This window comes from Peromyscus maniculatus, chromosome 4 (genome assembly GCF_049852395.1).
Source record: "Peromyscus maniculatus bairdii isolate BWxNUB_F1_BW_parent chromosome 4, HU_Pman_BW_mat_3.1, whole genome shotgun sequence".
In the NCBI taxonomy this organism is placed as follows: domain Eukaryota; kingdom Metazoa; phylum Chordata; class Mammalia; order Rodentia; family Cricetidae; genus Peromyscus; species Peromyscus maniculatus.
The window spans coordinates 77,784,665-77,811,748 of record NC_134855.1 but is presented as its reverse complement, the minus strand read 5'-3'; the positions used below and the strand labels follow the sequence as shown (position 1 = coordinate 77,811,748).

The following is a 27,084-nucleotide window of genomic DNA, read 5'->3' as shown; positions in this document are numbered from 1 at the left end:
AATGTGTTTAAGACTGCTTAGTCAAAAATGGTTTCTCTGAAAAAGAAAGAGCTGAACTAAAATTCTGAATACTTTCCTCATGCAAAGCCATCTAAGTAGAGTGGCCCAGGTAGTGGAGCAACTCCTGTGAGGGCCTTAAGATGAAATGAGCTTGATTTATTTCCCAGCATCTAGAAAGGTGATGTGGTTGGAACTGGGAGAGCCGCTGAGAGTGCGCTCTGCTGAAGCTAACGGGAAGGGTATTATATAGGGAAATTATATTCAGAGAGAAGATACCACCAGATTCATGCAACAAGGAGGAAAGCACTTTAGAGTTAAAATCTTACCCAAGTCAAATCAGGGAAAGAAGAAAGTAGACAAGGTAGTGTTTGATATAACTATACACCAAGAAATAATGAGCCCATTAGAGGGAGATTTATCCACAGTGGAGCCTAGAAAAAGGTCAAAGAGGTTTATGCAGCTTGTGTTGGAAGAGGAGGCACCAGGGATCAAAATCTCGCCATGTGTTTTCACTGACAGACATTTGGGAGATGACCTGATGCCATTAATGACTGGATGGAAAAGTGATGACCTGTTGATGGATTTCCCTATTGCTAACAGTGGGTCTGAAAACACAGAAGAGAACACAAAAGAATGTCTTAGTTAGGGTTTCTATTGCTGTGAAGAGACACCATGACCTCAGCAACTCTTACAAAGGAAAACATTTAATTGCTTACAGTTCAGAGGTTTAGTCCACTATCATCATGGTGGGGAGCATGGTGGTGTGCAGGCAGACATGGTGCTGGAGAGGTAGCTGAGAGTTCTACATCTGGATCCTCAGGCAGCAGGAAGTGACTGTGACACACTGGCCAGGCTTGAGTATCTGAGACTGCAAAGCCCACCCCTTCAGTGACACACTTCCTCCAACAAGGCCACACTTCCTAACAGTGTCACTCCCTATGGGCCAAGCCTTCACACACATGAGTCTATGGGGGCCATTCCTGTTCAAACCACCACAAAGAGCATTCCTCAAACGGGACTTTGCACAAGGAAAGAACATTCCACATACAGTAAGAGTAACCCTACCATTCTCTTATCTCCTCCACAGCCTTCTCCATATCCACCCAAATGAGGCAAAGTCCCCTGAGCAGAGGAGGGAAAAGTGATTGTGATGCTGAGGTGGGATGGCAAGGGAAAGGGTAAGAGGTACAGACTTGTGCAGGAAGGTTCCCGGAGACACCACAGATAGTGGGAATGGGTTTTGGAGCTGTGCCTTTGGCTCGGGCAGCTGTTCTGTCTGGGAGCAGATTCTGATCTACTAGCAGACAGAAGCTTAGTTTTGAATTATTTTCTGTTTGTGTTTTATTACTGGGGCAAAAAATCTGTGAGGCTTAGTAACATTAGAAAAGAAAGCGGCATCTTGAACACTCACTTCCAGAAGTTGGAGGATTCATATCCAGCGAAGCTTACCTTTCTAGTGGAATCCAAAGGTAGCACATGGCATCACATGGCAAAACCCTGAACTTCTCTGAACCTGTTTGGGCGCTCTAGTTTATCCTGTTCCCATAAAGTCACCAGAATTAAGTCACAAGGGCTCCACCCAAATGATTCTGCCTTTACACATCATGGTTGAATTAACTGTCTGTTTTCCTGGTACCTCATGATGGGGATGAAGCCCAGCATAAATTCAAGAGAGCAAACACCACTCAAACCACAGTAACTTCACATCTTAGAGGACAAATTCCCCAAACTGTCCAGGGTGATGAAACATCCCCCGCAATGTCCACAGATAGTAGGAATGGGTTTTAGAGCTGTGCCTTTGGCTCAGGCAAAGGTGTAAGAATTTCTTCTCCAAATCCCAATGTGCAAAGTAGGTTTTTGTGACCATGTTCTTTCCCCTGCTTTACATTCAAGGAAAGAATCTCTGGTGAGGTTTTTTTGTTGGTTTCTTTTTTCTTTTCCTCCCTCCCCCACCTCCCTCCCTCCCTTCATCTCCCCCTCTCTTTCTTTTATTATTTGGGAGAGTGAGTGAGAAAGCACATTTCCACTACATCAGAGCTAGCTTTTTTTCCTAGTATCATCCCAACTCCTCCAGCCACATTAAGATGATAAATTGATCCACTGAACTGCTTTCCTTGAAGGCAAGAATGCAACCATTGGAGGATGTGAGTATCTGCTCTTCTTGTGAGTTCTGGGTCTGGTGTAAATGAATAGCTTTTGCTTGGTCTATATATGCATCCTGTAAGCTGAGTTAGTGTTCTGGCACACAGTGGGGATAATTGGAGTTTTGAATTGACAGAGTCAAGGGTCACATTCACCAAAGTGAAAAATACTTAGAACTTCTGGTACATTCCCTTCTGGACATATTTTTTTTTAAATTACTAACATTAAGATAATTCAACCAAAGCTTGGAATAAAGAAATTATATCATTTTTGATACACTTACTTAAAACTATTTAGTACTTTCTATTAGAGGATTGTGACTTTGCTATTAGTGATATTTTCTAAGAGATCAGACATTAAAGCTAGCTATTAACTTACAGCTTTTTGCCATTCCAGGGGAAAAACAAACCAACCAACCGAAAGTTGACAGTCTGTAGGATATTAACTAGGCCTGTGTCTATTAAGCAGGCATTTCTTTTCTCCGTTTCTCTGATGGCGTATGCAAAGATCTCCATTCTTTGGTTCTCCTTTGAGTTAGTTTTAGCAGCATATACGTTCCTTCCTGCACGGCTGAGCTGAGTAAGATGCTGACTGCTGGCCCTGCCCTGTCTGTGTCAGACTTGCCTCTGACTATTTGAAGGGCGCTTCAGCGTGGCTGCCTCTTGATCCAATGTGCTTCTTTCCAGTGTTGTTCACGGAATAAACGATGTTCTGTCAGTCAGTCTAAGATTTGCAGGATGTTTGGGACCCACTGACCCAATACTGTCGTGTCTGTCAGAGCACTGGGACCCTCAGAATAAATTTTCAGCATGGATAGCAGCATGACACCAAAGAGTCTTTGGTAAGCTTTTGGATGATTCGTAGTTTCAACAATGGAAGTGTCTGAATTACAGTCCCATTTTGTGTGTGTGTGTGTGTGTGTGTGTGTGTGTGTGTGTGTGTGTGTGTGCGCATGTGTATACATGTGTGTGGTGCATGTTGGTGCCTTTGAGTGCGGAGGCCAGAGGAAAATATCAGGTGTCTTTTTCACTATCGTTCTCTGTCCCATTGCCTTGAGACAAAGCTTCTCACTGATCTGGAAGCTCAGTTTGGATTAGCCTGGCAGGCCAGCAAGCTCCTAGGATCCTGTGTCTGCTCCCCACTGCTACAGTTATAGGCACTTACAGCCATGTATGACTGCCTTCCCCTGTGTGGGCACTGGGTATTTGAACTCAGAACCCCATGCTTGCATAGCAAGTTCTCTTACACACTGAGCCATTTCCCAGACGCCAGAATCTGATTAGTGTGGCTTTCCAATGGCTGCCTGTTGTGCTGTCTTTGGAGCAGTGGAAGCAGAGACTGTGTGCACAAGGCAGCAGGCCATGTCTTGAGTAGGAAGAATAGAAGAGATCTTTCCAGTGATCCTGGTTAGGATTTATAATTTGTCCCCAAAGGCGATGAAGTTAGAATCCATTCCCATGAGTTACCCACAACATGGTTGAAAAAAATGTGCTTTTTCTCTGCAACAATATCATTTCTGGTAATTGTATCTTTTCATTGCAAACATTTCAGATACAACATGGACCCAGAAGTCTTTTTGTTGGGGCAGACATGAAAACTAGTCCTGATTTATACACACACACACACATATATATATATACATATATATATAATAGAGAGTGTGTATTTTGTTCTAGACAATTAAATAAAAATGCTTAGCAGAGCGAGGTGGCATATAATTTTTTAAAATAGATTTGTAACAGGCTAGAATGTTTATTGTAATTGTAAAATTAGGTAAATCTCAAATGCTTGCTTTTTGAAACATGTAAGTGTCTAAGTGGGTGTGTGTATTCTCCACTTTCAATTTTTCAGTTTTCAGTCACAGTAGGATGCATTTTCCGTGCTACCATAAACCCTGCCTACATTTCCCTTTTCAGAAGCTGCTGTTGTTAATACTAGAACAAAATCTTCAATCCTATATTGAACTTTCAGCATTTCATCCACCCCAAATAACCACTTTCATTCTAATTCTTCCCAGAACAGAGAGGCTTGCTTTCTGAATATTGCTTTAGTGAACAACACAGAATGTAATTTCTTTCTAACAAAGAAATTTTCATGTACTAAGAGACAGTGGATACAAACACTGCTGCCTTTAAAGAAGATTCGGAAGGGGATAAAACGATGTTGGATTCATAATCCTCTCAGTGTTGAGGGCAGTGCTAGCATGCCTCTGAAGGGCTTCCTTCTGGGAGAGGTCATTGGCTGCTTTTGGTTTTTATAGCTGGGAAACAGCTTTGTAAGGGGTGAATACTGGAACCTGACAAAGGGGGAGACTCTTCCCATCAGAACCAGAGATATGCGCTTTCAGATGGGAAACCCCCAGAACTAAGCAGAGAAGTGGCAAGAATCATAACTCAGGGAGAAAATGAAGGATTAACAATGGAAAAACAGCTGGAAACCAGAAAAATCTGGAAATTTTAGTTGTATCTCCCTCTCTTTTTTTTAAAACAATGCAAATGCTTTATTTAATAGTTGCAGGTCATCGCGGGCCAAGTGGTGGATATCCAGGACCCAGAGCAAGGTCAGCGCAACCTCCTAGCCTCTCTTTCTGACTCCAATAGGGTGAGCACCTCACCCTCTCGAACAGGGCCTTTGATGTTTCGGATGATAGAGCGGCTGGTGTCATCCATAAATTCCACGTGCACCTGCATGCACTGTCCCTGTGAACCGGTCCTGCCCAGCACTTTGGTACCCTCGCCAGCTTGATGGGACACGAAACTTGTGTCCATGATGGTGGAGATCTGGTGGAGAACTAGTTGTATCTCTTAACATGGCTTTTGTTTATATAACTAAACTTATGCACAAAGAGTTTCCTTTTGTAGTTAGAATGTTGGAGAATAAGATTGAAGAGGGTACAGTTGCCTACATCTTCAGCCACCTATGGTAAATTAATTATTTTATAAGGTCCAAGTCAGGCCATGTCTTTTTTTATAAAACTTATTTAACTTTATTTTATGTGTGAAGGTGTAAGATCCTCAGGAACTGGAGTTACAGGCAATTGTAAGCTGCCATGTGGGTGCTGGGAATTGAACCATGGTCCTTTGGAAGAGCAGCCAGTGTTCTTAACCACTGAACCATCTCTCCAGCACCCCAGGTCATTTCTAAACATTTGCTTTTACAATGAACTTTTGTGTACGAACCATTGTTCCACTATGATTTAAAGGTCGATTCCTTTAAGGGAAATTAGTACATCAAATGCTATTAATATTCATGACTCTTGTTACCAATAACTTCTCCGAACAATCCTATCATTCTAGACTCCATGTTGTTTTTGTTGGGCACAATCCTTCCCAGGATTTTAAGATTAAGTGTTACCTTCAAAACCAATGGACAGCTTTACCGTGGCAGCCATGATAGATATTTCTTTGTTCCATCTTGTTCTCCCCACCATGATAGACTATAACTTTGGGAACTCACCTTAATAAAGAAGGTCCCAGATTCAAGATTACACAAGTCTGTTCTAAAAAGGGAAGAACAGCTTCAAAAGTTCCAGTGGTAAATATTGTTGGCAGAAGTTTCTGTCCCACCTGGTCCTGCAGCCATTGAGTCCCAAGTAAATACAGAGAGGTTTATATTAATTACAAACTGTTTGGTGTATGGCTCAGTAGTATCGTCAACTAGCTCTTACAACTTATTTCAACCCATTTCTATTAATTTATGTTTTTCCATGTGGCTTCGTAGTGTTACCTGTTTTCTACTACATCTTGTCTCCCCCCTGCGCCCCCCCCCCAGCGCTCAGTGTCTCCCCTGACTCTACCTTTCTTCTCCTTGTCTCTCTGCTTAGATTCCCTGCCTGGCTCTATTCTGCCTTGTCATAGGCCATTGCAGCTTCTTTATTAACCAACAGTAGAAACACATATTTACAGCATACAGAAAGACCATCGCACAGCAGGTAAAAGTGTCTACACTGGCAGACCTCCCGTCACAGAGGAATTCTATCTTAAATTCAACTGATGCAAAGAACTTCTGTCTGGACATTGGCTGTTAAAGAGCAAGACATAGGGTGTTTGAGAGATTGCTCAGTGGTTAGTAGCCCTTGATGCTCTTGAAGAAGACCCAAGTTTGGTTCCCCATACCTATATGGCAGCTTACAAACACCTGTAACTCCAGTTCCAAGGGATCTGACACCCTCTTCTGGTACCTGTGGACACTGCATACATAACACTCAGACACACACAGACACATGAAATGAATAAAGAAATCTTTAAAAAATGGATCAACACATAGAAATATGAGAACTTTTTAAGAATGAAAGTGACCCAGAAATAGATGTTTATTGTAAAAAAAAAAAAAAATCAAATAGTATGCACTTGTCTTTTCTTTTTTTCTTTTTCTTTTTTTTTTTTTCCGAGACAGGGTTTCTCTGTGTAGCTTTGCTCCTCTCCTGGAACTCACTTGGTATCCCAGGCTGGCCTCAAACTCACAGGGATCCGCCTGGCTCTGCCTCCCTAGTGCTGGGATTAAAGGCGAGCGCCGCTGCCGCCGCCGCCGCCGCCGCCGCCGCCGCCGCCACCACCACCACCCGGCTTAGTATGTACTTTTCTGAGAAAATTTACTGATATTTTCCAAATGAAAAGGTGCTAAGTATTGTTGCAAAATGCAAAACGATAGAAAAAGGAAAAATAAGAAGATAAAATACCAAATATGATAAAAATAGCATACTATGACCAAGTAGGGTATAGTTTAGTAATCATAAAGTTTTAAGAAGGATTGCTGGGTTGGAGGATGGCTCAACGGATAAGCATGAGGACCTGAGTTTAATCCCCAGCACTCAGGTAAAAGCCAGGCATGGTGGCACACACCTATAATTCCTGCATTGGATAGACAGAGACAAGAGAATCTCTGGTGCTCACTAGCCCACCAGTCTGACCAAATCAGTGAGCTCCAGGTTTGGTGAGAGACCTTGCCTCAAAACATAAGGTGGAGGGTGAATTGAGGAGGACACCCGATGTTGACCTCTGTCCTCCACATACACACATAAATAGCATACCAGCATAGCAGGAGGAGAAATAGACAGACAGGTAGATGGTAGATACCCAGTAAAACAATGCCATCAGGATTTTAATGTGCTGTAAGAATAAGAAGTCAGCTACAAAACTTGAAGTCTATTTCTTCAAAATATTTTTTTTTCAAGACAGGGTTTCTCTGCATAGCTTTGGTGCCTGTCCTGGATCTCGATCTCTAGACCACGCTGGCCTCAAATTCACAGAGATCCTCCGGCTCTGCCTCCTGAGTACTGGGATTAAAGGCGTGTGCCACCACTGCCTGGCTTCTTCAAAATATCTTTTAACAATAGAAATCATTATCACACTTGGTATGTAGTTCTGCTAAGGGAAATTGTGTGTGTGTGTGTGTGTGTGTGTGTGTGTGTGTGTGTGTGTGTGTGTTTGTGAATGGCATGCATGTGGTCAGAAGACAACTTGACAGAGTTGGTAGTCAGTTCTTCCTTCTACTACCTGGATTCTGGGGATTATATAGGCATGGTGGAAAGTTCCTTTATCACTAAACCATAGCACCAGCCCTCAGTTGGTTTTAATTTACATTTCTATGATGGCCAATGTAGTTGAACATTTTTCATGAGTTTATTGGCCATTTTTAGCTCATCTTTCAAAAACTGTACATCATTAATTCATTTCTTAGTTGGGTTGTTTGTTTTCTTATTGCAGACATGATAAATCTTGTTGGCTACAGAGTCCTCATGATTTATTACTGCATGCCATTCTTTCATATGGCATGGATGGAGATTTATATTACAGTTTGGTTATATAGTCCAAATGGATTCATACAGTTGCCTTTTACCTGCTCAGACATAGAGCAGAGAATCATCTTTAGCTGATTCATGCACACCACACATTACATACTTGTGTTAATGCAGATATGTATGTTACCTTTAAAAGTTTTTGTGCTTTTAGAAAAAAAAGGACCAGACATCAATGAAGACAAGTAGCCTCGGTGATCCACCCTCTCAGTATTGGTGAAATTAAGGCCACTCCACGTAGTTAAAAAGAGATTTATTTAATGGCGTAACTTACAAATGAAGGAATAGGTAGGTTGAGGGTTCTGGGAAAGACACAGCAGTAGTTCAGCGATGTTCTCTGGAGAACTCTTCTCTGTCCACCTCTAGCGTCCGGGCTCCCAGCAGCAAGAGCGAGGCACGTCCCAATCTCAGGTCTTCAGGCCCTCCCTTCACCCTGCCTTGTGGGCGTGATAGTTACCAAAACCTCAATGGGGGTTAGAACTTCCAGACCAGAGCTGGAATGGCTACCCACTACATCTCAGAACGCCTCTGTTGCGATTTCCTCAAAAATATGCATCTAAGACAACCTCAGAGCTACTAGTTGAGATGGTCCAGCCTCATAGATTACTCCAGCCAGGACTTCAGATGGGCCTTACACTTTCCCATCACACAGAGACTGGACAACAGCAGCTAGTTCTTCCAGGACCTGACCATTATCTCAGTTTTCTCAGGGTCCCCTAAAGATGCCATTGTCTCCAGACAACAGGAAGTAATTTTAAGAACATGATGCCCACATTTCCAAGAGGTGGGGTGGGTGGATTTTGGTTGTTAGGTGGGTTGTGGATATTTATCACTGTTTGTAGGGGGATTGTGATTGCAAGTTGTTATTGGTCATGGTCAGGGAGGAAACTAAGCACAGGAGTTTAGATTCAGGGATCTCTTTTTGAAGAGATTAAAAAAAGGGGGATATAGAAATGATAGAATAAAAGGGTAGATTATTGAATCTATTTTTAAACTAAGAAGCAACTACTAGTCTCAAATAGTTTACATTGTTATGGATTTTTGTATATTGATACAAATTTAAGTTTATTTTTGTTATAACATATTGTATATATGTTTCTATTCTTGTTTAAGGTACTATACCTATTTAAAGCTCATTTAAAGGTGTAATGTAAAGTTCTAGCCTTTAAAAGCTATTATAATAAACTATTTAGGATAATTAAGAAATGCAGATTAGTAGCTACTCATTTATAACAACCAAACTTACAGTCATGTTAGGTATCTTTCAAGGTCATATGCAGATATATTTAGATAGATAAGTGGCCTTCAAACATTTCAGAGACCTATAGAATATGACATTTAAGATGTTTTAATAACCTAAGGCTTTTCATGACAATGAGATACGTCTGCTCCTTGCAGCATCAATCTACTTCAGAGAAGATAATAGACATTGAAGAACCTCCAAATGGTGTTTGCTTTCATTTGTGGCAAAGTTAGCCACTGGGAAAGAAACTGCTCTTGCTTCAACTGCTGACAGTATGCTGTCCAAATTAGACAAGCAGAACACAAAAGAAGGTGACTGACAAATTTTGCCAAGACAAGGTAGGACAGGCCTTCAAAATTCCTGCTTCACCAAAATGTCTGTCAGACATTCTAGGCCTGTAGGCCAAAGATGGATGCCCCAACATTGCAGAGGAAACTTGAGTGACTGTCTAGGCAGCCAGCTGCTTCTGTCATTTCTATAGTTTTAGAAGTTGCTTGCTCTGCACTTTCTGTTTACTCAGGTAATATTGTATCCTTCTCCAGTCTCTGACTGGGTTGAAGAATAGTAGTTATAGATTTACAGTTTTCCTTGTTACCAAATTCAGAAAATAAACTTACATAAGAGATATAAAGTTTATATAGTTGAGAAACATAGAAGCTTAAATTGTTTATCTAAAAATGTCTTAAGGTCTAAAAAGACATTTCAAGGTTGGCAATACAAGATAGAAAGTGATGTAGGTATAAAACTTTGGACTCACCAAGATAGTATAGATAATAGTTTCTCTGAATTTGCCAAATATAAATGGACTGGACATTGTGAATGTAATCCTTAATTGATAATTATTCTTATTATATATAATTTTCTATCTCAGAGTTAAAACCTTTATATTTTATTTAGATAATAGCTGATAATTGTTCTTACTGTATATACTTTTACTGTGTTAGAGTTAAAATTTTTCCTTTTTATTTAGACACAAAGAGGGAAATGTTGTGGGTTATTCTATCACACTGTGAACGCTGAGTTTGTGTTTGCATTAATTAAATAAAATCAACCTTGGGTCAGGAGGCCAAGTTAGCAACTAGGTGACAAAAAGTAACCATAGAGAGTCAGAGAGTATCTGGAAAATGATAGAGAGACATACAGGAAGTAGTAGGGAGGGACTTTGCAAGGTGGCTTTTTTGTTGTTGTTGTCCGTCGTTTAGGTGGAATGGATGGGCGCTCTGTTTTGGAGATGCCAGTGAGATGTGGAGCAAGTCAGACTCACAGAACTGAGGAGAGGTAAAAAGTCATGTGGCAAAATGTAGATTAATAGAAATGGGTTAATTTAAATCTTAAAGGATAATTGAAGGGCTGGAGAGATGGCTCTGAGGTGAAGAGCACCGACTGCTCTTCCAGAAGTCCTGAGTTCAATTCTCAGCACCCACATGGTGGCTCACAACCATCTGTAATGAGATCTGGCACCCTCTTCTGTATACATAATAAATAAATAAATAAATAAATCTTTTAAAAAAATAGATAATTGAAAACAAGCCTAATCTAAGGTCAAGCTTTCATAATTAGTAAAAAGTCTCTGTGTCACTATTTGGGGGCTGGCAGTCCAAAGAAAGTCTTTTAAGAAAGTCCGACTACATTTTAGATATTAATCCTCTTCCAGATACATAGTTAACAAAGATTTCCTCCCATCCTATAGGCTGTCTCTTCCATTGATCACTGTTTTCTTTTTGCAGTATTGAAAGTTTTGAATATCGTGAGGTCCCACTAGCCATTGGTTGACATTACTTCGTGTACGATTGGAGTCCTATTCAGAAAGTCCTGTCTAAAGCCTAGCTCTTAAAATGCTTCCCTTATTTTTTCCTCTAGCAGTTGTAGAGTTTCAGGGCTTAGATGAAAGTCTTTGTTCTATTTGGAGTTGAGTTTTGTGCAGGGTAAGAGATAGAGATCTAGTTTATCTTTTAGGCATGGATATCAAGTTTTCTCAATGCAATTGTTTGAAGGGGCTGTCTTTTCTACAATAACTATTTTCTATAGTTATGTGGGTTCATGTCTGAAACTCTATTATATTTCATTGACCTATGTATGTGTTTTCATGCCAGCACCATGCTGGTTTTGTTACTATGGCTCTGCAGTATAACTTGAAATCAGGTTTGACAATACCTCAATACACAGCATTATTCTTTTTGTTTAGGATTGCTTTGGTTATCCAGGATGTTTTGTGTTTCCATTCGAGTTTAGGCATTTTTCTTTCCTTTTTTTTTTTTTTTTTTTTTTTTGAGATAGGGTTTCTTTGTATAGCTCTGACTGTCCTAGAACTCACTCTGTAGACTAGGCTGGCTCTGAACTTAGAGATCCACCTGTCTCTGCTTCCTGAGTGTTGGGATTAAAGGTGTGCCACCACCCCCTGACTGATTCTTTTTTTTTTTTTAAAAATGGGCCAAACTTTATTTATGCATTTCTTGCATTTGAAATACTCTTTGATGACATTGTTGGCCTGAGATTCTTTGCCGTAGTCCTTAACTACTACACAACTGCAACCAATCCCTTTTTGTGGCTTCCCCTCTTGATCGATTTTACAGAGGCCTGCCCATTCCCCTAGTTTCCTGTTGTCATTAGCTTTAATTCGATTGATTTGCTGTTCAGCACCAAGTGCCTCCACCAGCTTGACATACATATACTCATCACAATTGGACTCAAACACACGAAGATCAGTTTGGCTCTTGTTTAAAGCTTTGGCAGCTTCACATACGCTGCATGCTAGGCCATCATGGAGGAGGGTGGTCTTCAGCACCTCTTGTAGAGCAGTACTGGCCTCCATTCCACCTCCGGCAGCAATGCCTTCCTCTGTCATGGCAGTGGATTATGGGTAAGGCAGAATCTTGATCGCTCCAGAGCTTCCACCTCCATGCAACTCCGCAGCAGCAGGGGAAAAGCCAAATTTAAGATTTTGTTCCCTCTTCTTTGTAGGGCATTTTGACTTTCATGATAATTGTATTGAATCTGTGGATTACTTCCAGCACTACAGCTGTTTTTACAATTTTAATTAATTTTTTTTCTTTTGGTTTTTCGAGACAGGGTTTCTCTGTGTAGCTTTGCGCCTTTCCTGGATCTCACTCTGTAGACCAGGCTGGCCTCAAACTCACAAAGATCCGCCTGCCTCTGCCTCCCAAGTGCTGCAATTAAAGGTGTGTGCCACTACTGCCCGGCTACAATATTAATTCTTCCAATCAATGAGTATGGGAAATCTTTACATCTTCTAATGTGCTTTTTTACTTATTTCCTTGATGTTTTAATTGATGTTCTCATTGAGATCTTTCACTTACTTAGTTATATTTATTCCAAGGTATGTTTTTAGTATGGTGGATGGTGAATGCTTGTTGCATGAATATAGGGAGAGTACTGATTTTTGTATGTTGATTTTGCATCTTGACACTTTCCTGAAGGTGTTATGAGATATAAACATATCTGATCTCTCATGGAGTCTTTAGGATATTTCATTTTATAGACTTATATCATTTGCAAATAAAGATGGTTACTTCTTTATTTCTTGTATGTCCCTTTTATTTCCTTCTCTTGTATTATTGTTCTAGTGATGATTGCAAGGATTATATTGAATATGAACAGAGAAGAACACCCTTGTCTTAGGGTTTCTTTTGCTGTGATGAAATTCCATGACCAAAAAGTAAGTTGGGGAGGAAAGGGTTTATTTGGCTTACACTTCAGCATTGCTGTTCATCATTGAAGGAAACCAGGACAGGAACTCAAGCAGGTCAGGATCCTGGCTTGCTTCCCCTGGCTTGCTCAGCCTGCTTTCTTATAGAACCTAGGATCACCAGTGAAGGAATACCAGCACCCACCATGAGCCGGGCCCTTCCCCATTGATCATGAATTGAGGCAATGCCTTATAGCTGAATCTCATGGAAGCATTTCCTCAAGTGAGGCTCCTTCCTCTCTGATGACTCTAGTTTGTGTCAAGTTGACACACAAAACCAGTCAGTACCATCCCTGTCTTGTTATTGATTTTATCATAGTATAAATGCTTTGAGTACACTTTGTATAAGTTGGTTATAGGTCTGTCATATGTAGCCTGTCTAATGACTAGTCTCTTAAGGACTTTTTATTACAAAGGAATGTATGATTTTGTCAAAAGCTTTTCCCATATCTATTGAGATAGCTGTGTGATTTCTGTCCTCAAGCCTACTTAATCAGCCTCATTCTTCAAATTGCTCTTACTTTGAGTGACTCTGTTCATCAAGGTCACCTCTCTTTCCATCTTCAAGTTGGATGCTGTGGACTGGACTGTGACTCATAGTTGGCTTCAGTTTTTCATTCTCTCTTTCCATTCATTCTTTCCCTTCCCTGTTTTCCTGGAAAATTTGAAGAACGGATTTGAGCTGCATTGTGGACTAAGCTGTGTACTCTGGTGTGACTGTCTTGGAGATGGGGCCTTTGGGAAGTAATTAAGGAGGTAAAGGTGAAGCCCAGCGTGCTATGGCCTGCATCTTTATGAGAAGCAAGATGAAGAGATGCCAGAGATGAATAATGATATAGCAATAAGACAAGATGCATAACAATACCTTTGAGTCTAGAAAAGGGAACTCACAAGGCAAACCTGCCAACTTCTTCCTCTGGAACTTTGACCTTCTATAATATCAGAAAAAAAAATGTTTGTTATTTAATCTACAATCTATGGCTTAGCTGTTGTAGCCCTAGGTGGCCAAAAGCATACTGTGTCCACCCGTCATTCTGCTAACATGTAGCAGCTTCTTCTGGAGATTTTGGTATATGACTAATTTTTATTCCTAACTTTCGGTAAAGTAAAAATATCTTTTTACTGTTGGATGGGATATTGGGAAAGAGAATTCATGTGATCACCTATTAATCTTCCTGAAAGTTAGCATTTCTTTTTTTAAAGTTTTATTAATTTTTTTAATTAATTAATTAATTTCCTCCAGCCCAATCACAGTTTCCACTCCCTCTCTCCTCTTCTCCCAGTCCCTCCCCTAACCTCCCATCTTTCCTCACATCCATTCCTCCTCCTTTCTCTTCAGAAAAGCACAGGCCTCCCATGTATATCAGCCAACCAGGGCATATCAAGTTGCAGTAAGACTAGGCACCTCCTCTGCCATTAAGGCTGGACGAGGCAACTCAGTAGGAGAAAAGCGTTCCAAAAGCAGGTAAGAGAGTCGGAGACTGCCCCTGTTCCCACTGTCAGGAGTCCCACAAGAAGAGCAAGCTATATAACTGGAACATATGCGCAGAGGGCCTAGGTCTGTCCCATGAAAATGAACATTTCTTAAGGCTCCTCTCACACACTTTAGCATTCATCTCTTCATTGACAGCAGCAGTTTTCATGTCACTTGTTTAGATATTCTGTAGTTTGCAAGTAGCACATTATTGTGTTCTGTGATCTCTGTCAATCACAGTGCCGAGGCTTTAAAAAGTCCAGGTGGTTGTTTAGTTCAAATCCTTAAGTTGAATCATAGGCAGAGACCTTGATTCTTTTAGTTGCCTAGTTTTAGAACTTGACAATTCATGAGGAGCGAGAGGAGAGAAGGCTGGTGTCTTTGCCCAACAAACACAAAGACTTAGGACTCCTTAGTTCTGGTTCCCACGTGACATGTCCTTGGAGACATAGAGGCAGATGTAGACAAATAGCAGGTGAGGAAGAAGAGCCACCAAGCGTGCTGCAGAGGTTATAAACAACAGCTGCAGAGCTGTAAACAACTGGGCTATTATTAATACATCAGGAAAAGCCTTGCCTCTGCCACTGTGCTTCAATCCTGCCACCTACTGGTCATCTCCTGAATGGACAGCTAGACAGCCATAGAACACAAAGTGATTGGTAACAAGGATCAGACTGGAAGGATTCTCAGATATCATATTCTTTTGTGTTTCACAACATCCTATTGTAGGAAACAGAATGGCTTTCAATTGCTTGCAAGGTGACAGCAGGTGAGCACACATTACTATCAGGCAAAGGTTAACAGCAACTTGCATTGCCAGTGTCCTTTTGTTTGGGATGGGAGAAGGTGTGGGTGGTGCTGGTGGGACTTTGGACACTTTTGTCTGTATTGACTACCTTCCCTTTCTAACAGAGATTATTCTATTCTATTCTATTCTATTCTATTCTATTCTATTCTATTCTATTCTATTCTATTCTATTCTATTCTATTCTATTCTATTCTATTTCTGTTACTACCATTTGATATCATTAAAAGAATTTGAATAATTAAGCAAGTGAATTCAACTTAAAAACACAAGTCCCTTTAAGTGAAGACGTTAAATAACCCTGCAAGTTGTTACTGAGTAAGAAAAACTGGGGAGGTGAATAGATTGATATGAATAAACTGGGTCACACCTTCCTATTGTTTCTATGATGTAAAATGACTACTCAGAGAATTGGGATAGTTGACTAATGACATCTGCTATGGCCAGGATGCCCAGGATGAAGGAAGAGGCTGCCCTAGAAAAGACTGACTTTTCTTTATCAGGAGAGGCTGCCCATCTACATGGAGCTTGATGATGGCTGGTGCACTGAGAACATCTTTGATGTATCCACTCTTTGATGGTCCTCAGGAGTTCATGGCCAAAAGAATATGAGGGGAGTTGGGAGTATAGCCTCTGTGACTTTGAAAGGTATGAGAAACCAAGGATTTTCAGTCACATCAAAGGGGCATGTTAACCAGCAAGGCTTTGGGAAGAAAATAATGCTTAAGGTCATCATTGTTGAACTTGGGGTCTTGTGTGTCATTTTTAATATTTCCTTTAAAGTTATTTTTATATGCATTTATACCTCCTATGTAGAAAAGTAGAAAAACGTCCCATACTATGATTCTTCATATCTGTGTAGATTAATTTTATGGCTCCCACCAATACCAAAGTTGGGAGACTCAAATCTTTTACATAAAATAATATAGTACTTGCACACGACCTGTGAACATCCTCTCCATATGTTAAATAGTCTCTGTTTATGTATACTATGTACTACAACGTGTTGTGTGAATAGTTGTTATATAGACTACTGTATTTAGGGAATAATGACAAGAAACAAATGTATTTATGTGTTTTCCAGACATCATTTTTGTTCCATGATTTTTTGAATACTCAGATGGAGAATCCGTGTGACTGGAGACTGACTGTGTATGAAATTCCCAAGCACGGCAGGTAGAGTTCAGTTTTGCGGACAAGTGAGCTGCTTCATTTTATAAGCCAATAGACTGTGTATTAGAAATTCCCTTTGAGGCTGGCCAGATGACTCAATGAGTAAAGGCACTTGCTGCACAAACCTGGTGACTTTAGTTTGATACCCTGAACCTTCTTCACCTTTGTGAAGGAGATTATTAACTCCATAAAGTTTTTCTCTAAACTTCACAACTTCACATGTGCATCATTGTATGCATCTATTCACCCAACACACATCACACACACACACACACACACACACACACACACACACACACACACACATGAATATATGCATTTTCTTTGGACATGAAGGCAAAAATTACTCCAATCAATGCTTAGTTTTATCCTTTCAGATGAATCAGTCCTAGATTCTCCATCTCATCTCCCATCCTTCTATGCTCCTGCACTTCTACATCATGGCTCAAGGATGACAGGTAGAGATGTGGCTCTCAGAGTCTTGGGTATAGTCCTAGTTACCCCTGAAACTCTGTGGACATCACTCTTCATTACTGGTCATTAGTATGTACCTCTGCTTCCTCCTTCTTGTGGGTGTGAGGTCCTTTATTACCCATGCCTGTGCCATCTTTACGTCTCAGCTCCAAAAGCCCATGGTGAGGATGTCTTATTCACTAAGAGTGTGACATTAGTGACTCCTGTCCCCACGTCTCATGCAGCTTTGCTATAGTGTACTGGAAGGATTTTTCTTTGCAGGGGCTCTGGAGGAAGTCAGATCTTTTCTGCTCTTGGGTCCCAAAACTTAATAGGAAGTGGTTCTGTGGTGACTTCCTGTGTTGGACTGTTACAGATTTCTTGGTCCGATTTATGCTGCGATTGCAGAATACCCTAGTTTGTGTAACTCATAAAGAAAACTGTTTGTTACAATTGTGGAGCCTGAGTAAGGTGCTGCACCTGGCATTTTCTTGCTGTAACATAAAGCAAGGAAGGTATTGCATGGAGGGAATGGAAGAGAGGGCTGAACTTGCTTTTATAACAAACCCACTCTTGTGACAGTGAAACTACTTCTAAGATGACATACAATGATTTATTTACAAGGCAGAGTCCTCATGATCTCACCAATTCTTTTTTTTTTTTTTTTTTTTTTTTCCAGAGCTGAGGACTGAACCCAGGGCCTTGGGCTTGCTAGGCAAGCGCTCTACCACTGAGCTAAATCCCCAAACCCCTTACCTCACCAATTTTAAAGGTCCCACCTCCCCACAATGTTGTGTTGGACATTTAGTTCCCAGCACACGAACTTGGAGATGCACATAGAAACTCTGCACTGGAGCTTGGGCAAACGATCCCTTCTTCCCAACATCTCTGTCTTGCGTGACCTCTCCATTTCCTCCAAACTTTCCTTCAAGATTTTTCTCCATGTACTGGAACACTTAGTTTCCATACTTGAGGATGGATGGCCTGATTTCATCCACATTGTTTGTGGGATATATGAATTTCTGAAATCTCAGGCTAGAGTAAAACCAAAACATTTCTTTTGGATTTATTTTCTGGGTAACAAATTTCAACAGACAAATTTAGAAAGTTGCTGTAAACATTAGCAGACAAGTTTTTGCAGGAACCAAATTTTACAGTTTTTGGACCACTAATGCCCAGGTGGCCAATTCTTGAGTCACATGGTAGCTGCACATTTAGTGTTACCTAATTTATTAAAAAAAAATAAGAGTTCTGATTTGCAGAGAAATTGAGAAGATTGTATAGGGAATTCTCATATATCCTATTATTTTCCTATATTAATAATGTCGTATATTTGTGTAAGACATTCACTGCAGTTCATAAACAGTAAACATCTTTTAACTATTCTCTTAGGATAATTATAGTAGGCTGAGTAATGACTCCCAGAGATATTCAGTCATAATCTCTGGGACCTGACCATATTACCAATATGACAGAGGGTTTGTAAATGGTGAATAAGGTAAGGATTTTGTGATGGGGAAAATTATCTTGGATTAAACAGTAAAGTAGTGAATTATAATCATGGGTTACTACATGGCTGGAAAAAGACAATGTGACCACTGAGATCCAGATTGAAATTTGTGCTGTCGCTGATGGAACACAAAGAGTGCAGCTCTGGAGGGTAGAGGAAGGATCTGATTCTGAGGTAAGACTCTCCAAATTTAAAGGATACAAGGCACAGCCTGGAGCCTCTCTCCTCCCAGTTCTCCTTCCAGAAGGTAGCCAGTGTGTGTTAGTGCCCATCCATCTTTCCTGGGATGTTTTCTGCACATACGGGCAATACACACCAATCTAGTTCCTAAGAACTTTCTTTTCACCTAAATGATTTGCACATTTTTAAATAAAGTTTATTAAATTTTTTCTTTGACAACTTCATACATGCACACAGTGTATTCTGATTACTCTCAACCCCATCCTCTCTGCTCTTCCTGTCAATCTGTCAACTTCCCTCCTCCCTATTAGTCCTTTTTTTATACACGTCTTTTTGTTTTGTGACCCCTGGGTTTCAACAAGTCCATCAATGTGATTATGGGTTTCAAGCCATCTACTAGACTGTGGTGGTCTCCCCAGTAAAGACAGTGACCGCTAGACTCCTAACATGCACTGGCAGTCAATAGTTCAGCGGGGAGGCGTAGAGCCCCAGGAGGCCCTCCCTCATTCATGATTGACTCTGGAGAGGCCCAGTCTTGTCCATGCCCAGTGCTGGCAACATTAGATACTGTGGAATCTTGAGGCAATGGCTGTATCATGCCCAGAAGATAGTATTCTGCAGGACCCCCAAGACCAAGTTCTCATCACAAAGGAAATTTATTTGCCCCAGAGGGACACGGGGCAGGAAGTAAGAGACAAAGACAGGAGGATGATGGAGTAGGGGAAAATAACAAGGGGGAGAGGGAAGCGGAATTTGTCCTTGGGGCTAGGGGGACACAAAGGACTGCCTCTGGATAGAGAGGAGACAGACACGGCCCATAGACAAATGGCAGTTTATACAAGATACAAGGGAAAATCTCGTGTTCGGATGAGGTGTTTAATTTTAATTGGGCATGTTAATTAGGTGAGCTGAAGGGGGCTTTTGAATGCTGGACTTCAATACTTTGATTGCTAGACCTTGGTAGTCAGCCTCAAGAGGAGGAAGTAGCCAAATAAGGGAATGGACCTTGGTGGTTAGCTTTAGGAATGTAATCTAATGGTTTTCAGCAAGGCAGAGGGAACAGAGAGAAGGGCAGGGCCTGCCAGAGCCATGCTTGCCTCACCCGAGCTGGCCAGAGTCCCTTCACTTCTCCTACCTTTCAGCTCAGTCTTTCTGCCCCTTCTTCCTCATTGTTCACTAAGACTTTGAGGGCGTAGTGTAAGTGCCCGGTATGTCTTACATAGGCCCAACAATCAACCACCACCATGAACAGTTATGAACCTCTACATTAACCACTGTTTCTGCAAAGAGAAGCTTCTGTGTTAAGGCAGAGGGTAGCATTTGTCTATGGTTTTAAACACAGGTATATAAAGGTAGTTTGGCCCCATGTCAATTTAGCTAACCAGTAGTAAAGTTCCTCACTGTGGCCTAAGACCTCCTCAGCTGTGGGTTTTTGATTGGGTTTATAGTCCCAGGAGTGAATTTCTCCCTGCAGAACAGGCCTCAGATCCAATCAGAGAATGGCTGATTACCTCTGTACCTCTTGTAGCAGGTAACTTGTATAAACTGCCATTTGTCTATGGGCCGTGTCTGTCTCCTCTCTATCCCCTCACCCCCAGGACAAATACCTCTTCCCTCTCTCCCTTGTTATTTTCCCCTACTCCCTCATCCTCAGTCTCCTGTCTTTGTCTCTTACTTCCTGCCCCGTGTCTCTCTGGGGCAAATAAAAAGATGTAGCACATCTTGCCCAGCAGGTTGGTATTGTAGTGTAGCATGAATCTTAAAAGTTCTTATTAATAAAATCAAACCTGAGGCGAGTTATTAGGGTCCATGCTGGTAGATCAGAGAGACAGAACAAGCCATAGCTATCTCACCTTGACAAATTCCTCAGCTGGTCCTGTTTCCTCAGACTGGAAGCTTCTGTGTCCTCATCCCAATGGCTCTCACCTGAACTGCTGCTTCAATGCTTGAATGCTTAACTAGCCAAAAGCTTAACCAGCCAAATGCTTCTAGTTTCTGGTCCTCACGCCTTATATATCTTTTTCTTTTCTACCACCACTCCCTGGGATTAAAGGCTGGCTTTCTGGGATTAAAGGCGTGTGTCACCTTGCTTGGCTATTTCCAATGTGGCCTTGACTCACAGAGATCCAGAGGGATTTCTACCTCTGGAATGCTAGGATTAAAGGTGTGAGTGCCACCATTTTCTAGCCTTTGTATCTAGTGGCTGTCTGTTCTCTGACCCCAGATAAATTTATTAGAGTACACAATATTTTGGGGAACACAATACCACCACATTGTAGTTCATCGGATTCATAGCTGGGTAAGACTATTGATACATCTTCTTTCCTAGAACCGTGTGCAGCACCTTTTGACACCACAAACATTAGCGAGCAGGAAGGAAGCTTCTAGCCCAGTTCTAATTTGATTTCTGTATATCTTGTCATTAAAGTGTATGTTATCTTCAGCAACAGAGTCCTACTATCTAGCTCTGGTGGGTAAACAATAAGAATGGCAAGAGCCTGTATTTTTTTAGGAGGGCATTGGAGTCTCCTTGACCAATGGTTCATAAGGAGGTATTCCATACCTGGTACTGGAGTTTTGTTTGTTTGTTTTAAAATAACCTACCATTTTGCAAGCCAATTAAAAGTAAAAATTCAAAAAGGAGTCAGAGATTCTTGTAAGGCTGGATAGCAGTGCTATTAAAAGTCACAGATTTGCACATGACTTCTGTACCATGCTTTTTCCTGCACCAACAATTAACCCTTTGGGATTGTTCTATGTAGATAACCTTTTGCTGATGTTTTATGGTTGCAGTACAGACCATTTAAAATGTTGAGTAGAATTGATTTAACAAATAACAACCTAGGTTGTTCTTAATATTTTGTTATTGCAATTGTGATTTAGTAAATTATCTTGTATGTATATACTTTTGTTTACATTTTGGGTGAATATGCTTTCTGGAAACAGGATCTTGCTTTGTACCCCAGACTGACATTGAACTACCTATGGAGCCCAGCTTGCCTTAAACTCAGTGTCCTCTTGTCTTAGCCCAGGTGCTAGGATTCCAGGTGTGTGTTCCTGCACCTGGCTTCTTCTAAATAGACTTGATATACATGAGTAGACATGGGACTTCTGGGTCTTCTCAGAAGTTCCAGGTTAAAGCTGATCTTCAGTGTATCCATACTTAAAGACAGAGCCTTTGCAAGTACCAAGGTTTCTTTCCTATATGGAATGTACACATAAAATAAGTATGTAGAGAGGACATGAAAGTAAAGAAGAGGACTATGAGAGAAGAGGAAGGAGTTGAAGGAAGGGGGAGGAGGAACAAGAGGGGCCGGAAGGGAGGAACAAAATATCACAAGCTTTCTTTCATATGCAGAATCCAGATTTAATTACCTGCACATGTACATACATGTATACCCAACATGAAGGCGGAATGGAGACTATTTGTGGGGAAGGGCAGTGAAGTGGGGAGGAGGGCTGGGATAGGGCAGTGGCGAGACTGAAGTGAGCGCATATGATGATGTATGGATATGAGAATGTTATAATGAAGCCCGGTATTAGAAAACGCTTGGAAGGTGGGCTGCTTTCATCTTTGTACTGTCACCTGCTTATCCCTGTGGTCCCCCTCCCCCGCCCTCTGTGTGTGTGTGTGTGTGTGTGTGTGTGTGTGTGTGTGTGTATGTTTCTTCCCACTCTGTGCCTATTGAATAGTTTATGCAGTTGGCTAACAATCCATTTCCACTTTGTGTCTATGGACATTCTTAGATTGCACATATAGACTAACAGGGGAAAGGCTTGAGTGCCTCCATGTTATGAGCAGGTTCTCAAGGTCTGTACATGAACCAAACATTAACAAAGGTGGTACGACTGAAGAACTCATGAAGATGAGGCAGGCTATGCAATCATGAACGATCACTGTGTTAGCCACTCTCCTCATTATAGTGGCAAAATGTCTGAGAAAAACAACCAAAGGAAAGAGCAGTTTGTCTTGGCTCACAGTTTGAAGGTATACAGTTAATCATGGCAGGAGTGCCATGGCGGCAGAAGTGGGAGGCAGCTGGTCACAATGAGTTCACAGTCAGGAAGGTGGAGAGGTGAATACTGGTTCATAGATAGTAAACTCCATGGTGGATTTTCATTCAGCTGTAAAGGAAGATAAACTTACACCATTTGTTGTAAAATGGATGTAACAGGAGGTTATTATATTAAGTGAAATAAGCTCAGAAATAAAACTGTTACATATTTTCTCTCATCTGTGAATCCTAGATTGTACATAGTTATACAAAGCCAAATATGTATGTACACACACACACACACACACACACACACACACACACACACGCCCACGAACTCCACATGAAAAAGCGGATGGGAAAGGAGGGAGAATAGTTGCCAGGGTAAACAGGGAGGTGGGAGGAATGGAAAGATATGGGGATGGTGAATATGGACAAAGTACATTATGTAATTGAACAAATTATCTTTAGGAAACACGTCACTATGTAAAATGAATTTGTATCAATCTGAGAAAAAGGGGGAAATGAGAAACCTAAATTCAATCTTCTTTAAGGAAAAAACTACCAAAGCAGGGACTCCCTTAGTAGCCAGGGAAATGTTAAAGTTCCAGACACACTGTAGGTTGAAGCAAAGTTTTCCTTGGGACAATCCTGTAATTTTCCAGGAACTCAAAACTTCTAAGGAAAACTCACAAGGATAGAAGATAAGATCTTTGTGTCTTTGGACTTAGGATGTTTTCAAAGGACAGAAACCTAAATTCAACCCAGTATAAATGGCACATACATGCCTGAAGTCCCAGCATTAAGGAGACCGAGACAGGAGGATTGTGAACTGTAGGTCAACTCAACCTATTTAACAGGACCTTGCCAACCAAACAAAACGAGTCAAAAACCCTAAAAGCAACCTCATTTAAGTAGTCCCTAGAATTTCATGACTTCCATCACTTAGAAGCCTGCGAGGTTGTCATTTATTTAATCTAAAAGTTTAAATATTCTCATGTCAGATTCCCGTCCCCCCATTTGCTTCCTGTTTTCTCTTGTCTGGTTGGACTTCCTCTCACATAGTTCATCATCAGGTCACATGGTGGCCTTTTACAGTTCCAGCCTTGTGAGGCAGTGAGATTCTTTGGGAACACAAAATCTAGAAAGCAGTCTCTCTCTCTCTCTCTCTCTCTCTCTCTCTCTCTCTCTCTCTCTCTCTCTCTCTCGTTTGTGTGTGTGTGTGTGTGCGTGTGCGTGTATGCGTGTATGTATGTATGTATGCATGTATGTATGTATGTATAGCCCCTCACCCCCTCTGCAGCTCCCTGACTAGCACAGTGGTGTCTAAAGTGGTATTTCAGTAAGTGAACTGCATGTGATGGCTATCTGGGCTTTTTCGGGGAGCACAGGGAGTCTGGAGCAGCTGAAGTCCAGTGGAAAAGTAGAGGAAGGAGGTGGTCTGCTCTTGACTCTTGTGAGACCTTTGGTGTTAGATTTAACCAAGATGGAAAAGCAGCAAAGGCTTTGGACCAGAGAAGTGAAATATCCTCCGTGATTTTAAGAAGATTAAAAGTAGCTGACTGATTGGATGTGAGGGTTCCGAGAACAGTCAGTGTGACCTGGTCCTGATCAAGAGCTCTCATTGAGGTGTGGAATTGTCACCAAACCGACTGAAGGAGACTGTGGAAGGAGAGTGTTTTGAGGAAGATTGGGAGATCTGTTTAACAGAGTGATAATCACCTCACCCGAATTAACTTGTTCAATTTTTCCAAGGGCATCACTAGGTGCACAGTTTTATTCCAATTTTATGTTTTTTAAAAAGATCTTGTTTCTTTATTTTTATGTGTGTGTGTGTGTGTGTGTGTGTGTGCATTGATGTGTACCACATGCATCCAGGGTCTCACAGAAGCAGGAAGAGGACTCTGGATCTCATAGAACTAGAGTTACACACAATTGTGAGCCACTGTTTGGGTGCTGAGGATTGATCCCAGGTCTTCTGTAAGATTAGTAAGTGCTATTAACTGCAAAGCCATTTCCCCAGCCCCATGACTCCAATTTTAAAATTAAAAAAGTGGTACCAGGGAGACTAAGGAATATTCCCAAATTCACACAGGTTACAAGAGGTAGGGCTAGAATATAATGGGGGACATTATACAGTTTCAAAGCCAGGGTTCTTTCTTAAATTGTGTTTTAAAAATTATTATTTTTGTACTTTTTGGGATCATAGTGTAATTATATCATTTCTCCCTTCCCTTTCCTCCCTCCAAATCTTCCCACATCTCCCTCCTTTCCCTCTCCCTCAAATTAAGGGCCTCTACTTTCATTAAATATATCTTGTTACATGCATATGTGCATATGTATACACATATATGTTCCTAAATACATAAACATAACCTGCTCAGTCTGTGTGGTGTTACTTGTACGTATGTTTTCAGGACTGACCATTTGGTATTGAACAACCAATTGGTGTGCTCTTCCCTGGGGAAGACTGTTCATCCTGCTCTCAGTGCTCCTTAGTTGCCTGTAGTTCTTTGTGTATGGTTGGGCCTCATTGGCTCCCCGCCCCAGCCAATTAGCATGTGTTTAGCTCATGTTTATGTGGTCCTGTTGGTGAGACTGTATGGCTGTCACTTCTGATGTTCCTAAGGGACACAATCTCCCAGCAAACTCCCTGATCCCCTGGCTCTTACAATCTAACTGCCCCGTTTTCCACAATGTTCCCTTTCCCTTTTCTCTTTTTTCCTAAACATTTGTTTTTCTTCACGTGCATGTGTGTGTATCGTGTGTGCACAAGTACCAGGAAGGCAAGAAGAGAGTGTCAAATTCCATACAGCTGGAGTTACAAAGTTGTGAGTTACGCTGTGTGAGTTCTGGGAACTGAACTCCAGTTGCTGAAAGAACAGCAAGTACTCTTAACTGCTGAGCCATGTCTCCAAACCTCAATTTCCTTTACATGTGACAATAGTCAGATTGGTATATTAGAAACCAATCTAATGGCTTCATTTTAGCCTAATCACCTCTATAGAGAATCATGATAGGTAATTTTATGTGTTAACGTAACTGGACTAGGGAGGCCTAGGTAGCTGGTAAAACATGGGCTTATTAATAAGAAATTAGTAATTGAATGAACTGAGTAAAGAAGACACCCTCATCAGTGACAGTGGGTATCCCCCCACATGTTTAGGTCTACATTGGAAGAAAAAGGCAGAAGGGAAAATTTGCTTTCCTCGAGCTAACTTCCATTTTCTGCTCTTGAACACTGGAGCTCCTGGTTCTTGACCCTTCAGGCTCAGACTGATTCACACCACTGGCCCTCATGGTTCACAATCTTGTTAGATAAGTAGTTTGTGAGAATTTTCAGCATCCATAGTCATGTGAGGCAAACTCATTCTTTCCTCTCCCTTGCTCCATCCCCCTCTTTCTGGAGAATACTGACTTATACAAGTACTTGTTTTCAGATACAGTCACATCCTGAGGTATTGGGCATCAAAGCACTTAGATCATCAAAGACAGCCATATTTTATTTATCTGTATGTGTGCATGTCTGTGTGAATGCGTATGTCACATGAGTGTGGATACTCATGATAGCCAGAGGAGGGCATGAGATCTCCAGGAGCTGGAGTTATAGGTGGTTATTAACCACCTGCCATGGGTTCTGGGAACTGCTCTCCAGTCTTGTGGAGAATAGTAACTGCTCTTAAATACTGAACCATCTTTCTAGCACCCTACCCCTTTTACAATTATTTTCATTACATTTCATTTATTTATCATCTCTCTTCCCTGTCCCTGTCTATCTGTCTGTCTGTCTCTGTCTGTCTGTCTCTCTTTGTGTTTGTGAGTGTGTGTGTGTGTGTGTGTGTGTGTGTGTGTGTGTGTGTGTAGTACTCACATGCATGTGTCATGTCAGGTATGTGGAGGTCAGAAGACAGCTACAACTTGAGGGAGTCTGTGTCTCTTTTTACCAAATAAGTCCGAGGGATTGAACTTAGGTAGTCAGGCTTTGCCTTCTAAGATATTTCATCAGCTCGTGAAACATCTGTGTTAGAGAAAGGGGATTAGAAATCCAGATGACCAGAAACTACCTAATCTGAGTTCACCCTCTGTATTTTAATTGTAGTCTCTATAAAACAAAGATAGCCAATGAATAATTATGAGGCCATGAAGATGTTTAGAAGGCCTGGAAGTTACTTACATATTGTTTTGTCATATTGTTATGAATAATTTTTTCTGGTATGATACACGTAATACTTCTGTATTAGTGTTTCATCACTGTACTAAAATATCTGAGGCAGGCTATTCAATAATAGAAACAAGTTTATTTTGTCTCACAACTCTAGGGGTACAAAAAGTTTTTGCTGGAAAAGTTCTGAAGGTGCAGAGCATCATAGCGCAGGAGACTGAGAGCATGTGGGTCAATGTGTTTCTATCAGGTCTCTCTCCCTTAAGTATTCAATCATGATCTCTGCTCTAGTGACCCTATCTGACTTCCCAAAGTCCTCACCTTTAATGTCCCGCAATGAGGATTAAATGTAGACACTTGAAATCACAGGGGATACTCAAACAATATTCCAAACCATTGCCACATGTTAATTAGTGACATCCCTTGTTGGTTCTGGTTTGTCAT

At 41.1% G+C, this 27,084-nt stretch overlaps 1 pseudogene; it reads right to left on the bottom strand.

Moving 5' to 3' along the window:
• Positions 1-4,703: 4,703 nt before the first annotated feature.
• Positions 4,704-12,027, bottom strand: LOC143272638 (small ribosomal subunit protein eS12 pseudogene; annotated as a pseudogene).
• Between the last annotated feature and the right edge of the window lie 15,057 nt (positions 12,028-27,084).